Genomic DNA, 27,245 nt, shown 5'->3' with positions numbered 1-27,245 from the left:
CTCTGAATTTCCTCAACCTCAAATTCTTCATTCGAGTTAATCTTCACGTGCTTTCTGTGTACCTACGTACTGTGCAAACATATTCTCATAATCTTCACCAAGTTATCTGATGTAGTAGTCTTTGCACTTCTGATCTTGCACTATTTCCGCTGCACGTAATTCATCATTAAGGAATTTCCTCACAAGGAATTTCCTCAGCGATAAAATTCTAAAAATCGCCTATTCACCCCCCTCTAGTCGATATAACACACTTTCAATTGGTATCACAACAAGGTACTCCCTTGTTCTGTGTGATTTTGGTTTAACCACCTGAAGTTTTAGTTATGTCGACTGCAGGTATGATCAAGGTTACTGCAGGATGTCCTACCTTCGAAGGAAAGGACTTTCCCTACTGGAAGACCAAGATGCAGATGCATCTTCAGGCTATTGACAATGATCTCTCGTACATTGTGGAACATGGTATTCCCACCATCACTGCTACTATCTCTGCCGCGGATGTAAAGAAATTCAAGCAACTTGATTCTCAAGCGAAGAATATCATTTGTGGCCATCTGAGCAAAGGTCAGTATGGTAGAGTGAGTGCTTTGGGCATAGCTAAGCTTATCTGGGATAGGCTGTCCAAAGTCAATGAAGGAATTTCAACTCAGCGTGGCTCTCGTGTTGATGTTCTCGCAATCTCTTCAATCGCTTCAGGAGGCTTGACAATGAAAGTTGCCAAGATACCTTTGATTGCCTCACTGACATCTCAAATGAAATGCAAGCACTGGGAGCCAGAGACATCAATGACCATGAAGTTGTGAAGAAACTTCTAAGATCTCTGGATCCATCATTTGATACACTGGTTCTGATGATTCAAGAAAGAGGAGACTATAAGATGCTTGATCCTGCAGATATACTTGAAAGACTCAATACTCATGAACTCCAACAGGAAGAAAAGAGAGATTTGTATGGACCAAGCTACTCAAGACGTCGTGCGCTGAAGGCCAAAGCAATTTCCTCATCTGAACAAGAAGACTCAGACTGCAACATTGGTGACCCTGAAGAACTTGGACAGGAGCTTGCAATGCTCGCAAAGAAATTCCAGAAGTTTACAAGGTGTGGACAGTTTGGTAAATCTTCATGAAGAGATATGAGGAAATCAGAATCTTCATCTGAGGACTACAAGAAAATAACTTGCCACAAATGCAAGAAATCTGGTCACTATATTGTTGATTGTCCTTGCTGGGTGAAGGAATTCCTCATGAAGAAAGGCTTCAAACCTGGTTCACTCGATCCAACTATTTTCAGAAAATCTTATGACAATGAACTATTTGTGTGCCAAATATATGTGTTCGACACTATCTTTGGTTGTACGACAAACGTTATAGTGATGAATTTGCTTACATGATGAGTGAAGAATATCATATGTCTATGATAGGGGAGCTGAAATTCTTCTTAGGTCTTCGAATTTGTCAACAATGCAATGGCATCTTCATATCACACGAGAAATACCTCAAGGACATTCTGAGGAAATTCGACATGCATGAATGCAGAGGCGTCAAGACTCCTATGCCTACCAACGGCCACCTCTGCATTGACGAAAATGGTAAAGATTTCGATCAACGGGTATATCGCTCGATGATTGGCTCTTTATTGTATCTTTGTGCATCTAGGCTAGATAGAATGCTTAGTGTTTGCATGTGTGCTCGTTTTCAAGCAAAACTGAAGGAATCACACCATAAGGCTATGAAGCATTGATACGTCTCCATCGTATCTACTTCTCCAAACTCTTTTGCCCTTGTTTTGGACTCTAATTTGCATGATTTGAATGGAACTAACCTGGATTGACGTTTTCAGCAGAATTGCCTTGGTGTTATTTTTGTGCAGAAATCAAAGTTCTCCAAACGTCCTGAAATTCTACGGGGAGCAGTTTTGGAAAATATAAAAAATATTCGCGCCAAGTTCCACCTGAGGGGGTGGGCCAGTGGGCCACAAGCCCTCGCTCCGCCACCACCCCCCTGGTGGCGGTGGGCAGGCTTGTGGGGCCCACACGGCTCTGCCGCCCCCAACCTGAGGTCTATAAGTTCACTTTCGTCCTAGAAAATATAAAAAGAGAAGTTTTTGTCGCGTTTGCGATACGGAGGCGTCGCCACCACCTGTTCTTCATCTGGAGGGCAGATCTGGAGTCCGTCTTGGGCTCGGGAGAGGGGAAATCGTCACCATCGTCATCATCAACCTTCTTCCCTCTCCAATTCCATGAAGCTCTTCGTCGTTCGTGAGTAATCTATTCGTAGGCTTGCTGGGCGGTGATGAGTATGATGAGATCTATCATGTAATCGAGTTAGTTTTGATGGGGATTGATCCCTAGTATCCACTATGTTCTAAGATTGATGTTGCTACTACTTTGCCATGCTTAATGCTTGTCACTAGGGCCCGAGTGCCATGATTTCAGATCTGAAATTATTATGTTGTCACCAATATATGTGTGTTTTAGATCCGATCTTGCAAGTTGTAGTTACCTACTATGTGTTATGATCCGGCAACCCCGGAGTGACAATAACTCGAACCACTCCCGGTGATGACCATAGTTTGAGGAGTTCATGTGTTCACCAAGTGCTAATGCGTTGGTCTGGTTCTTTATTGAAATGAGAACCTTAATATCCCGTAGTTTCCTTTTGGACCCCGCTGCCACGGGAGGGATGGACAATAGATGTCATGCAAGTTCTTTTCCCTAAGCATGTATGACGACACACGGATTGCATGCCTACATCACATTGATGAACGGGAGCTAGCCACATATCTCTCCGTGTTATAACTGTTGCATGATGAATATCATCCAAACAAATCACCGGCCCATTGCCTACGAGTTTGTCCTAGTGCTGTTAATTGTCTTGCTCTGTTGCTGTTACTTGTCTTGGTCTGCTGCTGCTACTACTGTTGCTACTTCTGTTACTTGTCCTGCTCTGCTGCTACTGTTGCTACTACCGTCGCTTGCTACTGTTGCTACTTGCTACTGCTGTCACTACCGATGTTCCTTGCCACTGCCGTTACTCGCTACTTTGCTGTTACTACTTTGCTTGCAGATACTAATCTTTCAGGTGTGGTTGAACCTGATAAATTCAGTTGCTAATACTTGAGAGTATTCTCTCACCTCCCGTCGTGCGAATCAACAAATTTGGGTCGAATACTCTACCCTCGAAAACTGCTACGATCCCACGCGTTGGTGGGCGTCAACAACATTCTTCTAGTTTTGATTGCCGGAGAGTGCTAACAGCATTCTTCTGGTGCCGTTGCAAAGGGGAAGAACAGTTGACATCAAGCATATTATTCGATACTTGGCTCACACACCAACACCAGGATTATGGTACCCCAAGGGCTCACATATTCATCTCGTTGGATATTCTGATTCTGATTATGCTGGTGACCATGTGGATCGCAAGTCAACATCTGGCACTTGCCATTTCCTTGGAAGATCATTAGTCTGGTGGTCCTCCAAGAAGTAGAACTGTGTTTCTCCCTCCACTGCCGAAGCTGAGTACATTGCTGCTAGATCCTACTGTGCTCAACTGCTATGGATGAAGCAAACCCTCAGAGACTACGGCATCAACATGAAGAATGTGCCTCTCTACTGCGATAATGAGAGTGCAATCAAGATCGCCTTCAACCCAGTACAACACTCGAAGACTAAGCACATCCAGATTCGTCATCATTTTCTTCAGGACCACATCTTCAAGGGCAATATCATCATCGATCATGTGAAGACTGACGATCAGGTAGCAGATATTTTCACTAAGCCATTGGATGAGAGAAGGTTTAGCAAGTTGAGGTGTGAGCTAAATATCCTAGAGTCTTCAAATGTTTTGTGAAAACATGCACACATCCTAACACTTATGCAAAATTGATGACTTAGATCTGCAACACATTAAGAATCTATTTCCTTCAATCAATGAAGAATATCACACTTAGTGTGAGGAAATTAATGAAGAATTTGGTTCTCAGGGCCCTACGACAATTGTACGCAACGCCTGAAATCATCATCCTTATATGGTGGGTCACGCCACCACCCAACTTTGAAATTCTTCAAGCTGTTTTTCTTCAAAGTTGAAATTCATCAATCTCACACTTTGTCACAAAATCCTCAAGTTTTTCAAATTCTTCAAATTCTTCAAAAAAATTGAAATTCATCAGTCTATATATATATATATATATATATATATATATATATATATATGTAGACTGAGATTTCAAAGTCCTCAACAACATTCACTTATAGCTCAGTCTTCAATTTGATATTTCATCTAAGTGAATGTGATCGGACACAACTCCCCTCTATGTTGGGGAATGTTGCATGGGAAACAAAAAAAATTCTACGCACACGAAGACCTATCATGGTGATGTTCATCTATGAGAGGAGATTAGATCTACGTATCCTTGTAGATCAGTAAGCGGGAAGCGTTAAGAAACGCGGTTGATGTAGTGGTACGGCTTCGTGATTCAAATCACCGTCGTCCCACGATCCGTCCCATGATCCGTTCTGATCTAGCGCCGAACGGACGACACCTCCGTGTTCCGCACACGTACAGCTCGATAACGGTCTCGGCCTTCTTGATCCAGCAAGAGAGATGGAGAAGTAGATGAATTCTCCGGCAGCGTGATGGCGCGCCGGTGTTGGTAATGATCTATTCATGTAGGGCTCCACCCGAGCTCCGTAGAAATCTAATCTAGAGGAAGAACTATGAGGTGTAGGTTTGAGTTGCACGTGGCAAAGTTGTGTCTCAAACAGCCCTAAACCTCAAGTATATATAGGAGGATCCAAGGTGGGGCAAGCCCTTAGGGCGCCGGCCAAGAAGGCCTCCTTGGGTCGGCCGACTTGGGGAAGGGAGGAGTCCTTCTCCAATCCCACTTGGATTAGGACTCCTTCCTTATTTTTCCACCTCTTTTGGATTTTCCACTTTTTCCTCATGGGCTTTCTTGGATGACTTTGTCAGTCCATTATACCTTATTGTGCATCCAATAAACCCATGTGGACCCCTTGGGGCATGGTGGGCCCACCCAGTGGGCCCTAAGAACCCATTCGTCACTCCCCGTACACTGCTAGCAATGCCCGAAAACTTTCTGGAATCCAAACACCAACTTCCTATATATCAATCTTCATTTCCGGACCATTCCGGAAACCCTCGTGATGTCCGTGATCTCATCTGGGACTCCGAACAACCTTCGGTCACCGACACATATAACTCAACTAAACTAAAACGTCACCGAACCTCAAGTGTGCAGACCCTGCGGATTCGAGAACTATGTAGACATGAACCGAGACACTCCTCGGTCAATATCCAATAGTGGTACCTGGATGTCCATATTGGATCCTACATATTCTACGAAGATCTTATCGGTTGAACCTCTGTGCCAAGGATTCATATAATCCCGTATATCATTCCCTTTGTCCTTCGGTATGTTACTTGCCCGAGATTTGATCGTCGGTATCCCTATACCTATTTCAATCTCGTTACCGGCAAGTCTCTTTACTCATTCCTAATACAAGATCCCGTGTCTTACACTTGAGTCACATTGCTTGCAAGGCTTGTATGTGATGTTGTATTACCGAGTGGGCCCCGAGATACCTCTCTGTCACACGGAGTGACAAATACCAGTCTTGATCCATGCTAACTCAATGGAAACCTTCGGAGATACCTATAGAGCACCTTTATAGTCACCCAGTAACGTTGTGACATTTGATACACACAAGGTATTCCTCCGGTGTCACTAAGTTACATGATCTCACGGTCATAGGAATTAATACTTGACACGCAGAAAACAATAGCAACAAAATGACACGATCACATGCTACGTTTATAATTTGGGTCTTGTCCATCACATGATTCTCCTAATGATGTGATCCCGTTATCAAGTGAAAACACTTGTCTATGATCAGGAAACCTTGACCATCTTTGTTCAACGAGCTAGTCAACTAGAGGCTTACTAGGGACGGTGTTTTGTCTATGTATCCACACATGTATTTGTGTTTCCAATCAATACAATTATAGCACGGATAATAAACGATTATCATGAATAAAGAAATGTAATAATAACTAATTTATTATTGCCTCTAGGGCATATTTCTAACAGTCTCACACTTGCACTAGAGTCAATAATCAAGTTCACATCACTATGTGATTTTAACGAATCCAACACCCATACAGTTCTGGGGTTTGATCACGTCTTGCTTGTGAGAGAGGTTTTAGTCAACGGTTCTGAACCTTTCAGATCCGTGTGAGCTTTACAAGTCTTTATGTCATCTTATAAATGTTGCTACTACGTGCTATTCGGAAATATTCCAAATATCTACTCTACTATACGAATCCGTTTTACTACTCGGAGTTATTCGGATTAGTGTCAAAGCTTGCATCAACGTAACCCTTTACGACGAACTCTTTAACCACCTCCATAATCGAAAAAAATTCCTTAGTACATTAGTTACTAAGGATAACTTTGACCGTTGTTTAGTGATTCAATCCTGGATCACTCTCTATACCTCTTAACAGACTTGTGGCAAGGCACACATCAGGTGAGGTACACAACATGGCATACTTTAGAGTCTATGGCTAAGGCACAGGGGACGACCTTCGTCCTTTCTCTTTCTTATGTCGTGGTCGGGTTTTGAGTCTTACTCAAATTCACACCTTACAACACAGCCAAGAACTCCTTCTTTCCTGATCTATTTTGAACTCCTTCAAAAACCTATCAAGGCATGCATTTCATTGAAAGTTCTATTTAGCATTTTGATCTATATCTATTGATCTTGATGCTCAATGTTCAAGTAGATCTATCCAGGAATTCCTTTGAAAAACTCCTTTCAAACAACCCTTTATGCTTTACAAAAATTCTACATTACTTCCGATCAACAATATGTCAACTACATATACTTATCAGAAATTCTATAGTACTCCCACTCACTTCTTTGGAAATACAAGTTTCTCATAAACCTTGTATAAACCAAAAAGCTTTGATCATCTCATCAAAGCGTATATACCAACTCCGAGATGCTTCGACCAGTCATAGAAGGATCGCTGGAGCTTGCATACTTGTTAGCATCCTTAGGATCGACAAAATCTTCTGGTTGTGTCACATACAACCTTTCCTCAAGGAAACCATCGAGGAAACAATGTTTTGACATCCTATGTGCAATATTTCATAAATAATGGAGCAACTGCTAACATAATCAACATACTTTTAGCATCGCTACGATTGAGAAAGTCTCATCATAGTCAACTCTTTGAACTTGTCGGAAACATCTTTGCGATAAGTCGAGCTTTTCTTAATGGTGACTTTTTACCATCACCGTCTGTCTTCCTTTTAAAGATCCATCTTTACTTAATAGTCTTACGACCATCAAGTAGTTCTTCAAAGTCTACACTTTGTTTTATACATGGATCCACTCTCGGATTTCATGGCCTCCAGCCATTTGCCAGAATCCGGGCCCACCATCGCTTCTCCATAGCTCGTAGGTTCATTGTTGTTCAACAACATGACCTCCAAGACAGGGTTACCGTACCACTCTGTGGTAGTACGCAACCTTGTCGACCTACGAGGTTTGTAGTAACTTGATCTGAAGCTTAATGATCACCTTCATCAGTTTCCACTTCAATTGGTGTAGGCACCACAGGAACAACTTCCTGCACCCTGCTACACACTGGTTGAAGTGACGGTTCAATAACCTCATCAAGTTCCACCACCCTCCCACTCAATTCTTTCGAGAGAAACCTTTCCTCGAGAAAGGACCCATTTCTAGAAACAAACACTTTGCTTCCGGATCAGAGATAGGAAATGTACCCAACTGTTTTGGATATCCTATGAAGATGCATTTATCCGCTTTGGGATCGAGCTTATCAGAGTGAAACTTTTTCACATAAGCGTCGCAGCCCCAAACTTTCAAGAAACGACAGCTTAGCTTTCTCCAAACCATATTTCATACTGTGTCATCTCAACGGAAATACGTGGTGCCCTATTTAAAGTGAATGCGGTTGTCTCTAATGCATAATCTATAAACGATAGTAGTAATTCGATAAGAGACATCATAGTATGCACCATATCAAATAGGGTGCGGCTATGACATTTGGACACACCATCACAGTATGGTATTCTAGGTGGCATGAACTGCGAAACAATTTCCACATTGTCTTAACTGTGTACCAAAATCTCGCAACTCAAATATTCATCTCTATGATCATATCATAGACAGTTTATCCTCTTGTCACGACCATCTTCACTCTGAAATAGTTTTGAATTTTTCAATAATTCAGACTTCTGATTCATCAAGTAAATACTCCTGTATCTACTCAAATCGTCAGTGAAGTATAAAGATATCCACTGCGTGCCTCAGCACTCATTGGACTGCACACATAAAATGTATTACTTCCAACAAGTTACTTCTTGTTCCATGTGGTATGATTTTGCATGTCTCAAGTGATTCAAAATCAAGTGAATCCAAACGGTCCATCTGCATGAAGTTTCTTCATGCGTTTATACCAACAGGTATGGTTTGCATGTCTCAAACGTTTCAAAAATGAGTGGGTACAAAGATCCATCAGCATGGAGCTTCTTCATGCATTTTACACCAACATGACTCAAGTGGCAGTGCCACAAGTAAGTGTTACTATCATTATTACTTTGTATCTTTTGGCACCAATATTATGAACATGTGTAACACTATGATCGAGATTCAATAAACTATTGAAGGTAATTATTCAAGCAAATAGAATAACTAGTATTCTCTTTAAATGAATAATTGTATTGCAATAAACACGGTCAAATCATGTTCATGCTCACCGCAAACACCAAATAACAATTATTTAGGTTTAACACCAATCCCGATGGTAGAGGGAGCGTGCGATGTTTGATCACATCAACCTTGGAAATACTTCCAACACGTATCGTCACCTCGCCTTTGCTAGTCTCCGTTTATTCCGTACCTTTTATTTCGAGTTACTAATTACTTAGCAACCGAACCGGTATCTAATACCCTCGTGCTACTAGTAGTACTAGTAAAGTACACATCAATATCAGGTATATCAAATATACTTCTGTCGACTTTGCCAGCCTTCCTCATCTACCAAGTATCTAGGGTAGTTCCGCCTTAGTGACCGTTCCCCTCATAACATAAGCACTTAGTCTCGGGTTTGGGTTCAATCTTGGGTTTCTTCATTAGAGCAGCAACTGGTGTGTCGTTTCATGAAGTATCCCTTCTAGCCCTTGCCCTTCTTGAAACTAGTGGTTTTACTAACCATCAACAATTGATGCTCCTTCTTGATTTCTACTTTCGTAGTGTCAAACATTGTGAATTGCTCAAGGATCATCATATCTATCCTTGATATGTTATAGTTCATCACGAAGCTCTAGCAGCTTGGTGGCAGTGGCTTTTGGAGAGCCATCACTATCTCATCTCGAAGATTAACTCCCATTTTATTCAAGCCATTGTTGTACTCAGACAATCTGAGCACATGCTCAACGATTGAGCTTTTCTCCTTTACTTTGTAGAGAAAGAATCTTGTCGGAGGTCTCATACCTCTCAACAAGGGCATGAGCATGAAATCTCAATTTCATCTCCAAGAACATCTTTATGTTCTGTGACGTTTCAAAACGTCTTCGGCGCCTTGCTTCTAAGCCATTAAGTATTACACATTGAACTATCACGTAGTCATCAAAAACGTGTATGTCAGATGTTCGCAACATCCACAGACGACGCTCGAGGTGGAGCACACCAAGTGGTGCATTAAGGACATAAGCCTTCTCATCAAGATATATCTCCCTCTCATCAAGATAGGCATACTTAAGAGTATCTGGTAACTGTTTTAGCTCGAACACAGGATCACCCTTTGGTGGGGGAGGATCCCCAAGTAGTTCAACAGGCAGATTATTCTTGAGAATAGGATATTGTTCTAAGACAATTTTATCTATCTCATCTCTTTCATCCATATGCATATCATTTTCATGCTCAAGCAGATATTGCTCTAAATGATCTGTAGGAGGTACGGCAATAGAGGCAAGAGCAATGATTTCATCCCTACCAGACGACTCTTTTTCATGGGGTTGTCTTCCAAACTTGGAGAAGTTAAATTCATGAGACACACCCTCGAAACTAACAGTGACAGTCTGTTTAATGCAATCAATGTGAGCATTGACAGTGTTGAGAAAGGGTCTACAAAATATGATGGTACAAAAGGTATCTTGTGCAGTAGCAAGGACGAGGAAATCAGTAGGATACTTCGTCTTACCACACAGGACTTCTACGTCTCTCACAATTCCCACAGGGCAAATAGTGTCTCTATTAGCTAGTGTAAGAGTGACATCAATGGGTTCTAACTTAGCAGGTGCAATCTCATCTTTGATTTCATCATATAGGGACCAGGGTATTGCACTAACACTAGCACTCATATCACATAAACCATGATAACATTGATCTCCTATCTTGACAGAAACAACGGGCAGGCCAACTACAGGTCCATATTTGTCTTTCGCGTGAGGTTTAGCTATTCTAGCGGAGTCCTCACAGAATTTGATAACATGCCCATATATGTCTTCGGCTAAGAGATCTTTGATAATAGCGACACTAGGTTCAACTCTAATTTCCTCAGGGGGTGCTAGTGGTCTAATGTAACCCCTACGTATCACAGTTGGAGCTTTAGAATAACCCTTTTTCCTAGCAGGGTAAGGTGGTTTCTCACCGTAGGCACAAGGAAAAATAGGATCACTAAAGGCAATGACTTTCTCTTCAACTAGATTGGGTTTAACTATGTTGATTTCTACAGGGGGATGATATTTAGACCACTTCTCTTTAGGAAGATCAACATGAGCAGCAAAAGATTCACATAGAGAAGCTACTATCTCAGAGTCAAATCCATACTTAGCACTGAAATCTCTAGAAGTGTTTCTTTCAACAAAAGATTTAACGCAATCAAACTAGAAATTCATACCTGACTCCTTACCTTCTTCAAGCTCCCAATCTTCAGAGTTACGTTTGATTCTTTCCAATAAATGTGGTCAATATCCTTCTTCATAAAAGAACCGGTACAAGAAGTGTCCAGCATGGTACGATCTTCATGAGAAAGCCGAGCATAAAAGTTTTGAGTGATAATTTCTCTCGAGAGCTCATGATTGGGGCATGAATATAGCATCGATTTAAGCCTCCCCCAAGCTTGAGCTATGCTTTCCCTGTCACGAGGCCAAAAGTTATAAATATAATTCCGATCACGATGTACTAAATGCATAGGATAAAACTTTTGATGAAATTCCAATTTCAACCGATTGTAGTCCCATGATCCAGTATCATCACATAGCCTATACCATGTCAACGCCTTATCCTTCAAAGATAAAGGAAAGACTTTCTTATTTACCTCATCCTTGGGCAAACCTACAAGCTTAAATAAATCACAAACTTCATCTACATAGCTTAAATAAATATGTTTCTCAAGCATACCCGAAGGAATTTCATAAAAGATATTTTCAGTAGGTACCTCAGGCTGAGGAACTACTCCTCGTTCTTCCGTTCATGGTGAAGATACCCCCGAACAAATCCCTCAAAGGAACAGTCTCCATAGTGACAAGTGACAATAAATTTCAGCACAGTATATAAATGTTTCCTTACCAATTTCCACTTACCAAAGGCGCTTACCTCCCCGGCAACGGCGCCAGAAAAGAGTCTTGATGACCCACAAGTATAGGGGATCAATCATAGTCATTTAGATAAGTAAGGGTGTCGAACCCAACGAGGAGGAGAAGGCTCTGATAAACGACTTTCAGCAAGGTAATAACTGCAAGCACTGAAAGTAGCGGTAACAACTGATGGTGTAGTGAGGTGAAACGTAGCAAACGAAAAGTAACAAGTAACAAGTAGTAGCAACGGTGCAGGAAGTGGCCCAATCCATTTTGTAGCAAGGGACAAGCCTGAACAAAGTCTTATAAGAGGAAACACGCTCCCGAGGACACACGGGAATTTCTGTCATGCTAGTTTCATCATGTTCATATGATTCGCGTCCGTTACTTTGATAGTTTGATATGTGGGTGGACTGGCGCTTGGGTACTGCCCTTACTTGGAAAAGCATCCCACTTATGATTAACCCCTCTCGCAAGCATCTGCAACTACGAAAGAAGAATTAAGACAACGTCTAACCATATCATTAAACTAGTGGATCCAAATCAGCCCCTTACGAAGCAACGCATAGACTGGGGTTTAAGCTTCTGTCACTCCAGCAACCCATCATCTACTTACTAATCCCCAATTCCTTCCTCTAGGCCCAAATATGGTGAAGTGTTATGTAGTCGACGTTCACATAACACCACTAGAGGAAAAACAACATACATCATATCAAAATACCGAACGAATACCAAATTCACATGACTATTATTAGCATGACTTATCCCATGTCCTCAGGAACATAAGTAACTACTCACAAAGCATAATCATAATCATGATCAGAGGTGTAATGAATAGCATCAAGGAACTTAACATAAACTCTTCCACCAAGTAATCCAACTAGCATCAACTACAAAGAGTAATCAACACTACTAGCAACCTTACAAGTACCAATCAGAGTCGCGAGACGGAGATTGGTTATAAGAGATGAACTAGGGTTTGGAGAGGAGATGGTGCTAATGAAGATGTTGATGGAGATGCCTCCCCTCCGACGAGAGGAGTGTTGGTGATGATGATGGCGACGATTTCCCCCTCTGGGAGGGAAGTTTCCCCGGGAAGATCGTCCTGCCGGAGCTCTAGATTGGATCGGCTCAAGTTCCGCCTCGTGGCAGCGGAGAATCCACGAAAAAGCTCCACCCTAATTTTTTTTCCGGACAAAACCCTTCATATAGCAAAAGAGGGGGGCCAGTAGGCCACCAGGGTGCCCACAAGCCCTGTTGCCGCGGCCAGGGGGTAGGCCACGGCAACCAGGCTTGTGGGCCCGTGGTTGCTCCCCTTTGACACTTCTTTCGCCAGTATTTTTTATATATTCCCAAAAAAATTCACATTGATTTCTTGGGCATTTGGAGTTGTGCAGAATAGAGGACTCGGACTTGCTCCTTTTCCAGTCCAAAATTCCAGCTGCCGGTATTCTCCCTCTTCAAATAAACCTTGCAAAATAAGAGAGAAAAGGCATAAGTATGGTTCCACAAAGTATAATAACAGTCCATAAAGCGATAAATATCAACATGAAAGCATGATGCAAAATGGACGTATCAACTCCCCCAAGCTTAGACCTCGCTTGTCCTCAAGCGAAAACCAAGACCCAAAACATGTCCACATGTTTAGGGGTGAAGGTGTCGATAAAACATAATACGGACATGAGGGCATCATGATCACACATAAAACAACAATACATCATTGAGATTCTTATGGGAAAGTAACAATTCCTTCACAAAGCAAGGTATGAAACAAAAACCTTACCGAGAAGTAGCCAACAACAGTCCATAGTCATTGAAGCAATTGCAATTTATCATATTATCAGAAAGAGTCAAATAAGAGCTTGCAAAGCAAATCCAGATACTCAATCATCTCTTTTGTTTTCCACAATTGTTAAAACTCACGTGGTACTCATGGTATCAAAGTTTCAATTGGACATAGAGAAAGATAGGGTCTTATAGTTTTGCCTCCCAACCATTTACCTCAAGGGTGAAGTCAACAATAATAAAGCATAAGTACTTAGCTCCAAGTTGATATAAGAATATAGATCTTTCCCAAGCATATGACGTTCACCAAGAAAAAGGCTAAATAAGGAATTGGTGAAGATCACCAAGACTCTTACGAAGGCAAAAAGTAAAGGTACAAGATAGGCCCTTCACAGAGGGAAGCAGAGGTTGTCATGCGCTTTTGAGGTTTGGATGTGTGTCCTCTTAGTGCGGAGGAACGTCACTTTATATTGCCTCCTGTGATAAAGAACTTTATTATGCAGTCTGTCGCTTTTATGTCTTCCTCATCACAGGTTCGTACAAAGCTTATTTTCCACACACTAATAGATCATACATATTAGAGAGCAATTTTTATTGCTTGCACCGATGATCACTTACTTGAGGGATCTTATACAATCCATAGATAGGTATGGTGGACACTCATGGCAAAACTGGGTTGAAGGTTTATGGATGCACAAGTAGTATCTCTACTTGGTGTGGGAGTTTGGGCTAATATGAGGTGGAAGCAATCGTCACATGCTAAGGGATCTCTAATCATATAACATTGTTTGGAACCAAGCAAACACAATTCATTATGTTGTCTTCCTTGTCCAACATCTACTTCTAAGCATATAATAGTTTGGTGAGTGCTCACAATTATAGAAAGTGTCTAAGATGATATATTTATATGTGAACCTCTCTTTCCTTATTACTTCTTATTAATTGCAACAATGATTGGGGTCTATGTTGGTCTATTCTCAACAAGTTTCAATCATCATACTTGTTATATGTGAAGCTATCACTTTCCATAGGATCATCTCATAATCTTTCATGCTATCGTTCTTTTCATACTTCTGATCATAGTACAAAACAAAGCCCTTGACTAAGATACTCTTTATTATATAGCTCGCAAGCTCGAATACATCGGGGGAGACACAAGGCAAAAGACTCAAACTAAACACTAAAGACTTATTCCACTAAGAGAAGAAATAAAAACTGAAAAGGAAAGAACTAAAAACAAAGGTAAAAGCAAAAGATATAAAGGTGATACGATACCAGGGCAACTCCCCCAAGCTTGGAAAAAGCCAAGGGGATTGGCCATACCAATGCTTAGTTGTCTTCCTTTGGTGGTTATGGTGGTGGTGTTGTTGGAGCAGTCTTGAACTTGTCTAATTTCCACTTGAGCAAAAAGTTCTGCTCCCTCAGATCGTCATTTTCCTCCTCAAGCTTCAACACTCTATGGCAAAGTTCCTACTTACTCTCCTGCAAGAAACGAGAAGGGATAAACAAGGTCTTAGGCTTCTTCCTTTGTTTAGGGAGGCTTGACTTCTTGAACTCCACATGAGTGCGTCCAGGTTGGGGTAGAGGAGCCTCCTCTTCATCGGAACTCGTTTGTTGATCTTCCTTCCCCTTAGGCTCATAGTCCTCTTCCTTATCAGTGGTCCAGCCATAAGGTTCCAAGTCCCCATTAATCCTGGAGTTAGCATGATCATCGGCCACATAGATCTCTTCTTCTGAATCTTGAGAAGACATCTTGACCTAAATCTGCGGCAGACAACAGGCTCGAAACGAAAACAGAGGAAAACTACGGATGCGGAGATGAAAACCCTCGGGCGTATGAATAATGTTTTTTCTGGACCAGAAGGAGTGCTCCGCAACAAAACGGAGTCCGCGAGGCACACGAGGTGCCCACAAGCCCTGTTGCCATGGCCAGGGGGTAGGCCGCGGCAACCAAGCTTGTGGATGCCTCGTGCGCTCTCCGGACTGCTTTTTATTTTTCTAATTTTCCAAAAATTCCAAAATGGAGAAAATTTCCTATTGGAAAAGTTTCAGAGTCCAATTACTTACCGAAATAGATACCTCCTCATTTTTAGGGTCTGAAACAGGTTGATAAACATCCCTTATGTACTCCTCTGGAGTTATGATATTGATGATATTGGTCTCAACATTTATGGGAGTACCAGAGATATAATGCTTGATTCTTTGCCCGTTTACCACCCTAGGAAAACTAACTTCCGTGTTATTGATTTTGATGGCACCGGAACGATATACTTCCTCGACAACATAGGGGCCTGCCCATTTAGAAAGAAGCTTGCCTGCGAAGAATCTTAAACGAGAATTGTATAGCAGGACATAATCACCTACAATGAACTCTCGCTTTTGTATTCTTTTATCGTGCCACCTCTTAACCTTTTCCTTGAGCAACGTGGCATTCTCATATGCCTGGGCCCTCCATTCATCTAATGAGATGATATCAAACAACCGCTTCTCACCGGCAAGTTTGAAATCAAAGTTGAGCTCTTTGATTGTGCAATAAGCTTTGTGTTCCAGCTCAAGAGGTAAATGACAGGCCTTACCGTAAACCATTTTATACGGCGACATGCCCATGGGATTCTTATAAGCAGTCCTATAAGATCATAGTGCATCGTCAAGTTTGCTAGACCAATTCTTTCGAGATCTATTGACGGTCTTTTGTAAAATCAATTTGATCTCCCTATTACTCAACTCCACTTGACCACTAGACTGAGGATGATAAGGAGATGCAACTCTATGGTTGACATCGTACTTAGCGAGCATCTTGCGGAAAACACCACGAATGAAGTGTGAAACGCCATTAGTCATCAGATATCTAGGGACTCCAAATCTTGGGAAAATGACTTCTTTAAGCATCTTAATAGAGGTGTGGTGATCAGCATTTTTAGTGGGGATAGCCTCTACCCACTTAGTGACATAATCCACAGCAACTAAGATGTGAGTATACCCATTGGAACTCGGGAAAGGTCCCATATAATCAAAGCCCCAGACATCAAATGGTTCAATGACAAGTGAATTGTTCATAGGCATTTCCTGATGCTTACTGATATTCCCTATTCTTTGGCATTCGTCACAAGACAAGACAAACTTACGGGCATCCTTGAAGAGAGTGGGCCAATAGAAACCTGATTGCAATACCTTATGAGCAGTTCTATCTCCAGCATGGTGTCCTCCGTAGGCTTCGGAATGACACTTTTGTAGGATCTGTCCCTGTTCATGTTCAGGCACACAACGTCTAATAACACCATCTACTCCTTCCTTATAAAGGTGAGGATCATCCCAGAAGTAGTGTCTCAAATCAAAGAAGAATTTCTTCTTTTGTTGGTAGGTGAAACTGGGTGGTATGTATTTGGCTACAATATAGTTTGCGTAATCAGCATACCACGATGCACTATGTGAAGTGCGGATGACATTCAATTGCTCATGAGGAAAGCTGTCATCAATAGGTCGTGGGTCATCAAGGACATTCTCTAGCCTAGACAAGTTATCTGCTACAGGGTTATCACCACCCTTTCGGTCAACAACGTGCAAATCAAATTCATGTAGCAGGAGAACCCATCTCATTAGTCTAGGCTTAGCGTCCTTCTTCTCCATAAGGTACTTAATAGCAGCATGATCAGAGTGAATAGTGACTTTGGAGTCAACTATATAAGATCTGAACTTTTCGCATGCAAACATGATTGTTAAAAACTCCTTCGTAGTGGCGTAGTTTCTTTGACCACTGTCTTGAGTTTTACTAGCGTAGTGAATGAAATTCAACTTCTTGTCAACTCTTTGTCCTAGAACAGCACCAATAGCAGAATCACTAGCATCGCACATGATTTAAAAGGGCAAGTTCCAATCAGGTGGTTGAACAATAGGTGTGGTTATTAAGGCCTTCTTAAGTATTTCGAAAGCTTCCTCACAATCCTCATCAAAAACAAAAGGAACATCCTTCTGCAAGAGGTTGGTAAGAGGCCTAGAAATCTTAGAGAAATCTTTAATGAACCCTCTATAGAAACCAGCATGACCTAGGAAACTTCGTATACCTCTGATATCTGTGGGGCAAGGCATTTTCTCAATTGCATCAATCTTAGCCTTACCAACTTCAATGCCTTTCTCAGAGATTTTGTGTCCTAAGACGATGCCTTCATTAACCATGAAGTGGCACTTCTCCCAGATCAAGACGAGGTTGGTATCTTTGCATCTCTGTAAGACTTGATCAAGGTTGCTGAGGCAATCGTCAAAGGAAGAACCGTAGACGGAGAAATCATCCATGAAAACCTCAACAATCTTTTCACAAAAGTCAGAGAATATAGCCATCATTCATCTTTGAAAGGTGGCAGGTGCATTGCATAAGCCAAAAGGCATACGTCTATAAACAAAGGTACCGAAGGGGCATATGAAGGTGGTTTTCTCTTGATCAGATTGTGCAACATGTATTTACGAGAAACCTGAATAACCGTCTAGAAAGCAGAAGTGTGTGTGTTTAGATAGCCTTTCTAGCATCTAGTCGATAAACGGCAAAGGATAATGGTCTTTCCTGGTTGCCTTGTTCAGTTTCCGGAAGTCTATCACCATCATATAGCCAGTAATAATCCTCTATTGGATTAGTTCATTCTTATCATTAGGAACGACGGTGATACATCCCTTCTTAGGTACGCAGTGTACTGGACTTACCCAATCACTATGAGCAACAAGATAAATGATTCCTGCTTCCAGAAGCTTTAATATTTATTTTCTCACGACCTCTTTCATCCTCGGATTTAATCTCCGTTGATGATCAGCAACTGGCTTAGAATCAGGGTCGGTTTTAATCTTGTGCTCACATAGAGTGGGACTGATACCCTTAAGATCATCAAGAGTATATCCAATAGCAGCACGGTGCTTCCTCAAAGTTTTTAATAACTTCTTCTCTTCGTGATTCGAGAGGTGAGCACTAATAATAACAGGATATATCATCGCATGCACGCATAGACATGGCGACTCCCATCTCCCACCTCCCACCGCGGCGACCCAATGGCGATCTGGCACTCTAGCCGGCGTATCCTCCATCCTCGCCGCTCCTCTGCTCAGGTGAACCCTTCCGACCCTCCTCACGTGGTCGTGCATGGCTTGCATTGGTGGTTCTACGTTGGATCTGGATTTTTCGCATGGTTTGGCTTTCTCTGATGAGGTTTATCGCCACTCTGGTGTTACGGTGCACCCTTTGAAGCACCGCCGATCTTTCATCATGGTGGTTTCCTTTGGTCGTCATGTGTTTCGTCTCTCGACAGACTCAGTCGCCGCAGCTCTAGAATCGGTGATTGGGGGATCGGCTATTGAGTTTCGTGTCTCTCAAGTGACAGATTCGGTTTTCTCATTCAAAGTGTCCTGCATGCAAGTTGGTTTTCACATACTGGATTTACGTTCTTTCAAGTGCTCAAGTTTTAAGTGCTTTTTCCATCTATGGGGACATGGTGGTCCTAATTGGCGTCGGGAATTTGCTCTGTGGAAGAAGCAATGTGATGCTGAATGGATTATTGCGAGTCCTTCTAAGAGGAGAGCCTCTTTAGGTCTGATGGCGATGCATTCCAGACCCCTCAAATCTTCGCTTAAATCTGGACCATCTGTTCGTAAGAAGCTCACATTCGCATCCCTTCAGCAATATGAAGTTTGCGAGGGCTATAGATGTCATGTTTCCCATGATGAGCTACTCACGCTTGAACAGGCTGGTTATTCGGTGCCTTCTCCTGAACGTGTCATCATCTCAGCGCCACCGCCGCCAAAACTCCGGTGGACGACAGCCACGCCGAATATTACGTTCGGGACAGTTTCTCGCCAAGATTCATCTCCCAGATCTCCCGGTGATGATTTTCAAATTGCCAAATTAAACGGAACTTCTCCCGTGCAACAAGGAGCTACAGCTGATCCCGCCGAGATTCATGGTATTTTGAATGATGAGAATCAATTTTCGGTGGCAAGTTTGGATTCTGGGCCTATTTCCACTCTCATTAATGAGTCTGCTGAGGTTACCTCCTTCTCTCGGCCCGACCCTAACCCTTCGATGGATATTCCCTCCTCGCAGGAGGCCCATCTGAACTTTCATGAACTCATTAATAGCATGGTTGAGGATATCTTTTCTTGCTCAATTTGCAACGCTCGGGGCCATCTAGCTGCGAACTGCACGGCTTCGCCTGGATTCGCTGACAATACTGTGGGCCACGCACGATCTAGAGGAGACTCTTTTATGCGTAATAATTGTCTTACTTGGAACTGTAAGAGACCCACCACCTCCCCTGTCGCTGATATCTCGGGAACTGCTGATACTCTTGGTGAAACAGCAACGCCTGCGGCACAGTTCCGTCCTGTCTCATCATCGTCGCATCCTCGAACTCCTTCCGAGACGCCACCTGCCACTCCGCCACCGCCTCCTGCAATGGCGAACTTCGAGCTTGATCCTGAGTTCTTCCTCTCGCCTGGCCACAACATCATCGATGGAGGTCCGGACCGGCTGCCTCGGACCTACACCACACCTGCGGTCCCCATCACCAGACGTCATGAGCGTTTTGTCATCGCTCACGTCCACCTAGCACCCCCGGCTGACAACGTGATTCAGGTACGACAAGAAGTTGCTGCTCTTCTTCTACACCAAGGGTTACATGTTCGGTCTGCCCAGCCATGGATTGAGGGTGTTGGATTGTTTGAGCTCCGAGATGCGGCGGAAAGCTATGCTGCGGTCCACATGGTTCCGTAGGAAGTCGCTCATAACTCTGTGGTGTGCTTCCTGCGTGACGATCAGGTTGTTGGTTTCCGTGGCCAAGAGGGTTTTCGTCAGGGCTGCCTCATGATTCTGGGGGTCCCCCTAGACTTCCGCAACCCTGAAGATCTCCGGGCTGCTGTCAATACCTTCGGGGAGTTTCACCATTGGGTCAGCGATGATCCTTATTTGGTTCGCTCTATTGTGTTTGCTTCGTTCCCAAATGACCGGCTGGTCCCTCGCAGTATCAACTTCTCTGAATATGCTGCTTGGGGAGGCGCCAAGGTTTCCTGGTCTGTGCCAGTATACATCCTGGGTGCGGCGGCTGCTGAGATTCTGCCTAATGATGAGGATCTCATGCCCCTCAATGGCAACCCTCACCCGCTACCTGGACATCTCGTTCATGATAATCTGCAATTTGCTCTGCCCCATATCCTGCGCTGGGTTGGAATGCGGTGCCGCTAGCGCCTGAAGACCCAGTGGTTCCTGCTGTTGATGCCGGAGGTTGGGGACAGCCGCCTGCTGTCGCTGATGGAGGAGGATGGAAACCTGAAGCGGCCCCGGAAGCACGTGCTTCCAATCCTGTTCAGGATCAAGAGTCTATGGTGATTGATCAGCCGAGTCCTTCTTCCTCAGATTCGATTCATGAGCTTGTGGACCTTGACCCTCAGCCGCAGGGTGACATGGAGGTGGAACCTGCTGCTCAAGAACCCCCGCTGGCTAACCCTGATGCCCCCGATGCTGACATGCCACTGGCTGCCCCGGGCAATGATGCTGAGCCGGAGGAAGATGTGCCTGTGATGGAGGAGGCACACGATGACAATCCTGTGGCAATTGTCCTCTACAAACCCCCTCACATTCAGACTGACAACATCTTTGTTGGGGCTGCAAGGGTTGTGTACGGGCCTCCTCTGCCGCCAGTAATGTCCTGGGCACGCACCTTCGATGCTCTCATGGGAGCTGCTACTGTTATGCACGTGCCTCGTCAACTGCAGATGCCAATTCTGGAGCCCATTAGGATCCCCAAGCGATCCTGGGCAGTGGCTTTCGACCCTGACGCTCCAGAACCTCCACCACCAGAGCCTGCTAGTTCCTCTCTCTCAATGCAGGAGGTAATCCCTCTCAGTCCTTCTTCATCTGCAGAGGACTTATCTTTTCTTTCTCCTGCTCCATCCAAGAAGGAGACCCGCAAGAAGGCCACTCCGGTCGTTGACTCCTCTGTCCGTCGTTGTACTCGCGGCTCCATCAAGCGCGATGGCTTCAAGCCAATCCTGCAGGAGCTGCTTGCGCACGTCCCCAAGAAGAGGAAGCCCAAGGACAAGACAATGCCCTCTACATCGCAGGAGACTAAGGATGTTCAAGTACCTCCTGCCACTCCTATCCCAGTGATTCACGAGGTTGGACAATCACTAGGCATTGCCCCTGAGCAGCTTACGGTGGATCGACTTATGGAAGATCCTGCTGATTCCGCGCCATTGTCTACTGATGTTTAATCCACCTATGTTTATCTGTTACTGTACTGGCTCTATGTACTGTCAAACTTCTGCTTGCTCTGTCTTTTGGTTTTCGGAACCTTGGTCGCACTGGCTATTACATAGCCTTGCTTTTGCTATATATATATATTCTGCAATGGATAGTCGTTCTACGAGAAGTTGGCATGTGTTGTGTTGGAATGTGCGTGGCCTAAATTCGGACCATAGGCATCGTGCGGTCCGTAACAAGATTGATGAGATCCTAGCTACTGTGGTGTGCTTGCAGGAAACAAAAATGTAGTCAATAGAGTTTCGTACAGTCAAAGGTTTCTGTCCCAAATGCTTTGATCAGTTTGCTTACTCTCCTTCCAGGGGTGCATCAGGGGGGCTTATCACCCTTTGGAACTCTTCCATTCTTACTGGTCAATTAGTGGAATGCACACCCTATGGATTGATCATCTCTTTTACCTCAAATCACACGGGTGAATCATGGACTTTAGTGAATGTCTATGGTCCATGTCAAGGAGAGGCCAGAGATCTTTTTGTTAGCTGGCTCTACAATCTTAGTATTCCCACTGGGGCTAATTGGTTGCTTCTTGGAGATTTTAATTTCATTAGATCTCCTGACAACAGAAACCTTCCTGGGGCTGATGTGAATGACATGTTCATCTTCAATGAAATTATTGGGCATCTGGGATTGCTGGAACTACCCATTAAAGGTAGATTTTACACTTGGTCCAATATGCAAGATTCCCCTCTTCTAGAGAAGCTTGACTGGTTTTTCACATCAGCCAACTGGATCTCCTCATATCCTCTTACGCAAGTGCTACCCCTTGCAAAGACTGCTTCTGATCATGTTCCTTGTGTGGTCTCTGTCAATACTTCCATCCCTAAATGCAACCTATTTCGCTTTGAAAACTACTGGGTTGAAATGGAGGGCTTCATGGAATGTGTCCAGCAATCCTGGCTCATTCCTTCAAGGAAAACCCACATTACTGTTGTTATTATGGATAAGATGAAGCATCTTAGGCAGGCTTTGAAGAAATGGCAGACAAATCTATCACAGTTAAAAACTTTTATTTCCAGATGTAATCAAGTTGTGCTATGTTTGGATGAACTTGAGGAGTTGAGGTCACTTTTCAGACCAGAAGCTAATTTCAGGAAAATTGTCAAATTACATTTGGAACATCTTCTGCATCTTCAGTGCTTGTACTGGAAGAAGAGAGCCACTATCAGATTTGTTAAGGTTGGTGAGGAAAACACTAAATTCTTCCATGCTATGGCCACTGAGAGATATAGGAGGAATTCCATTGCATCTCTCAGGTTAAATGATGGTTCTACCATATCTGATCATGATCAAATTGCTGCATGCTTTTTGGCATCTTTTAAGGATAGAATGGGAACCTCTCTTGGCATTAACATGGCATTTGATTTACAATCCATGTTGCATGAGGTGGAGGGTCTAGACATTCTCACAGAACCTTTTTCTAAGTCTGAAATGGACAAGACTGTTCAGGATATGCCCATTGACAAAGCTCCACGTCCTGATGGTTTCAATGGTCTTTTCTTCAAGAAATGTTGGCACATTATCTCCCCTGAGTTTTACCAACTTTCTGTTGCTTTCCGTGCTGGACAGGCTCAGCTTGAGAACATGAACTCATCTTATATTACTCTGATTCCAAAGAAGAGATCACCTGAACATGTGGGAGATTACATACCAATATCACTTACTGGAATGGGTCTCAAATTTCTGTCCAAAATGATTGCTAACAGGCTACAGTTGCAGATTGTGAAGTGCCTTCACAAGAATCAGTATGGTTTTATCAAATCTAGGACCATTCAAGATTGTGTGGGATGGACTCTGGAGTACCTGCACCAATGTCATCAATCCAAGAAACCTATAGTTATTCTTAAGCTGGATTTTGAAAAGGCATTTGTTCTGTGGAACATGAGTTCATTTTCTAGATTCTTAAGCACAAAGGCTTCAATGACAGATGGATCCTTTGGGTTAAGCAGCTCCTAACTTCTGGATCATCTTCAGTTCTGATCAATGGTGTGCGTGGAAAAAAGTTCATGTGCAAGAAAGGTGTCAGGCAGGGAGATCCCATGTCTCCACTGCTTTTTGCTATTGCTGCTGATTTTTTACAAACTCTGGTTAATCAACTGCTGGTGGAGGGGCTGATACAGCTGCCTATACCTTGTCATGATAAGGATTTCCCTATAGTGCAATATGCTGATGATACCCTTATCATCCTACCTGCTGATAAATCCCAGTTATTGCAGTTCAAGAAAATGCTCTTACTTTTCCCCCAGTCCAGTGGATTACACATGAACTACCACAAATCTGCACTTCTACCTGTTAATACTTCTCCTCAGCATCTACAGGATCTGGCAGACTCCATTGGTTGCAAAGTGGGATCTTTTCCCTTCACATATCTTGGCCTTCCTGTTGGCACAACTAAACCAAGAATCATTGATCTCATGCCTCTGGTTGATAACATGGAAAGAAGACTCAGTGCTAGTTCATCTTTTCTTGCTCAGGGGGGAAGGCTGCAGTATTTAAACTCAGCCCTGTCTTCTGTGCCTATCTTCTTTCTATGCAGTCTGGATATCCCACCAGGCATACTGAAGCAGTTGGAGAGGATTCAACGGCAATGTCTATGGAGAAGAAATGGGAATGATCATGCACCCTCTCTTGCTGCTTGGCCTCTGGTGTGCAGGCCTAAAAATAAAGGGGGGATAGGAATTATGAACCTGACAGTCCAGAATGAAGCACTCCTGCTCAAACATGTTGATAAATTCCTCAATCATGCTGATATCCCTTCGGTTCATCTGATTTGGAACACTTACTATCATGACACAGTACCTCAAGGAACTACACTTTGTGGTTCTTTTTGGTGGAAGGATATCTGTAAACGGCTTGACAAATTCAGATCAGTTACATATGTTCTGCCGAACAAGGGTGACTCCTTCCTGTTTTGGTCTGACTCCTGATTGATTGGAAACTCCATTATGCCACTGGCTGCCAGATTCCAAAGACTGTTTTCTTTTGTGGCTGATCCTTTCTGCACAGCTCAAGAGGTCTTTACAGCCTTTTATGATGACAGCATGATCTCCATGTTTCACTTACCACTATGTGCTCAAGCTTATCAGGAACTGCTTTTGGTCCAATCTTTGCTTCTGGACCTGGATCTTGATAATCAGGCCTTTGACAGATGGGTATGGGAAAAGGATGCTAAGGTCTACACAGCCAAGAGCTACTATGCTCATATTCATAGTAGTATTATACCAAACCCTTTACTCAACTAGATCTGGAGAAGCTGCTGTACCATGAAGATTAAGATGTTTGCCTGGATGCTCATCATGAACAGGCTAAATACTCAAGATATGCTTGAACGGCGTCACTGGAATGTTTCTGACTCCAACCTTTGTGTTCTATGTCACACTCGAGTCAAGGAAGACAGAGATCACTTATTCTTCAACTGTCTTTTCAGGACCAGGGTCTGGAATTACCTGCAGATCACATGGAAGGGTCCATCCATGTGGAGTGTTGTTGTTGCTGCTAAAAGGGACTTTCATAACCCTTTCTTTGCTGAGGTGGTCTTCACTGCATGTTGGAACATCTGGACTATCAGAAATGCAAAGGTCTTCAACCAGGAGCAGCCAAAGTTCAGAAAATGGAGATCTGGATTCATTCATGACATTTCTCTGTTAGCTCATAGAATTAAGGCTAGTTTCAGGGATGATCTCCTTAAATGGGTTTCCTTTTTGCCTCCTTGAGGTTTGTAATCCTTGCTCCTCTTCCCCTTTGTACATTCTAATCTCCTCTTGTACATATTGCTCTCATATATGGGAATAAAGGAAAAATGGCTGTGGGGGGTTTTCCCTACAGTAGCCGGTCAAAAAAAATAACAGGATATATCTCATTCTCATCAATATAGGCATACTTAAGAGTATTTGGTAACTGTTTTAGCTCGAACATGGGATCACCCTTTGGTGGGGGAGGATCCCCAAGCAGTTCAATAGGCAGATTATTCTTGAGAATGGGATATTGTTCTAAGACAATTTTATCTATCTCATCTTTTTCATCCATATGCATATCATTTTCATGCTCAAGCAGATATTGCTCTAAAGGATATGTAGGAGGTACGGCAATAGAGGCAAGAGAAATGGTTTCATCCCTACCAGACGACTCTTTTTCATGGGGTTGTCTTCCAAACTTGGAGAAGTTAAATTCATGAGACACACCCTCGAAACCAATAGTGACAGTCTGTTTAATGCAATCAATGTGAGCATTGACAGTGTTGAGAAAGGGTCTACCAAATATGATGGGACAAAAGCTATCTTGTGCAGTAGCAAGGACGAGGAAATCAGTAGGATACTTCGTCTTACCACACAGGACTTCTACGTCTCTCACAATTCCCACAGGGCAAATAGTGTCTCTATTAGCTAGCATAATAGTGACATCAATGGGTTCTAACTCAGCAGGTGCAATCTCATCTTTGATTTCATCATATAGGGACTGGGGTATTGCACTAACACTAGCACCCATATCACATAAACCATGATAAAAGTGATCTCCTATCTTGACAGAAACAACGGGCAGGCCAACTACATGTCCGTATTTGTCTTTCGCGTGAGGTTTAGCTATTCTAGCAGAGTCCTCACCGAATTTGATAACATGCCCATCTATGTCTTCGGCTAAGAGATCTTTGATAATAGCAACACTAGGTTCAACTCTAATTTCCTCAGGGGGTGCCAGTGGTCTAATGTAAACCCTACGTATCACAGTTGGAGCTTTAGAATAATCCTTTTTCCTAGCAGGGTAAGGTGGTTTCTCAGCGTAGGCACAAGGAACAATAGGATCACTAAAGGCAATGACTTTCTCTTCAACTAGATTGGGTTTAACTATGTTGATTTCTACAGGGAGATGATATTTAAACCACTTCTCTTTGGGAAGATCAACATGAGCAGCAAAAGATTCACATAGAGAAGCTACTATCTCAGAGTCAAGTCCATACTTAGCGCTAAAATCTCTAGAAGTGTTTGTTTCAACAAAAGATTTAACGCAATCAAACTAGAAATTCATACCTAACTCCTTACCTTCTTCAAGCTCCCAATCTTCAGAGTTACGTTTCATTCTTTCCAATAAATTCCACTTGTGGTCAATATCCTTCTTCATAAAAGAACCGGTACAATAAGTGTCCACCATGGTACGATCTTCATGAGAAAGCCGAGCATAAAAGTTTTGAGTGACAATTTCTCTCGAGAGCTCATGATTGGGGCATGAATATAGCATCAATTTAAGCCTCCCCCAAGCTTGAGCTATGCTTTCCCTGTCACGAGGCCAAAAGTTATAAATATAATTCCGATCATGATGTACTAAATGCATAGGATAAAACTTTTGATGAAATTCCAATTTCAACCGATTGTAGTCCCATGATCCAGTACCATCACATAGCCTATACCATGTCAACGCCTTATCCTTCAAAGATAAAGGAAAGACCTTCTTCTGTACCTCATCCTCAGGAAAACTTGCAAGCTTAAATAAACCACAAACTTCATCTACATAGATTAGATGCAAGTATGGATGTGATGATCCATCTCCT

This window comes from Hordeum vulgare, chromosome 4H, assembly GCF_904849725.1.
Source record: "Hordeum vulgare subsp. vulgare chromosome 4H, MorexV3_pseudomolecules_assembly, whole genome shotgun sequence".
Classification (NCBI taxonomy): Eukaryota; Viridiplantae; Streptophyta; class Magnoliopsida; order Poales; family Poaceae; genus Hordeum; species Hordeum vulgare.
Note: the sequence above shows the minus strand (reverse complement) of the source record.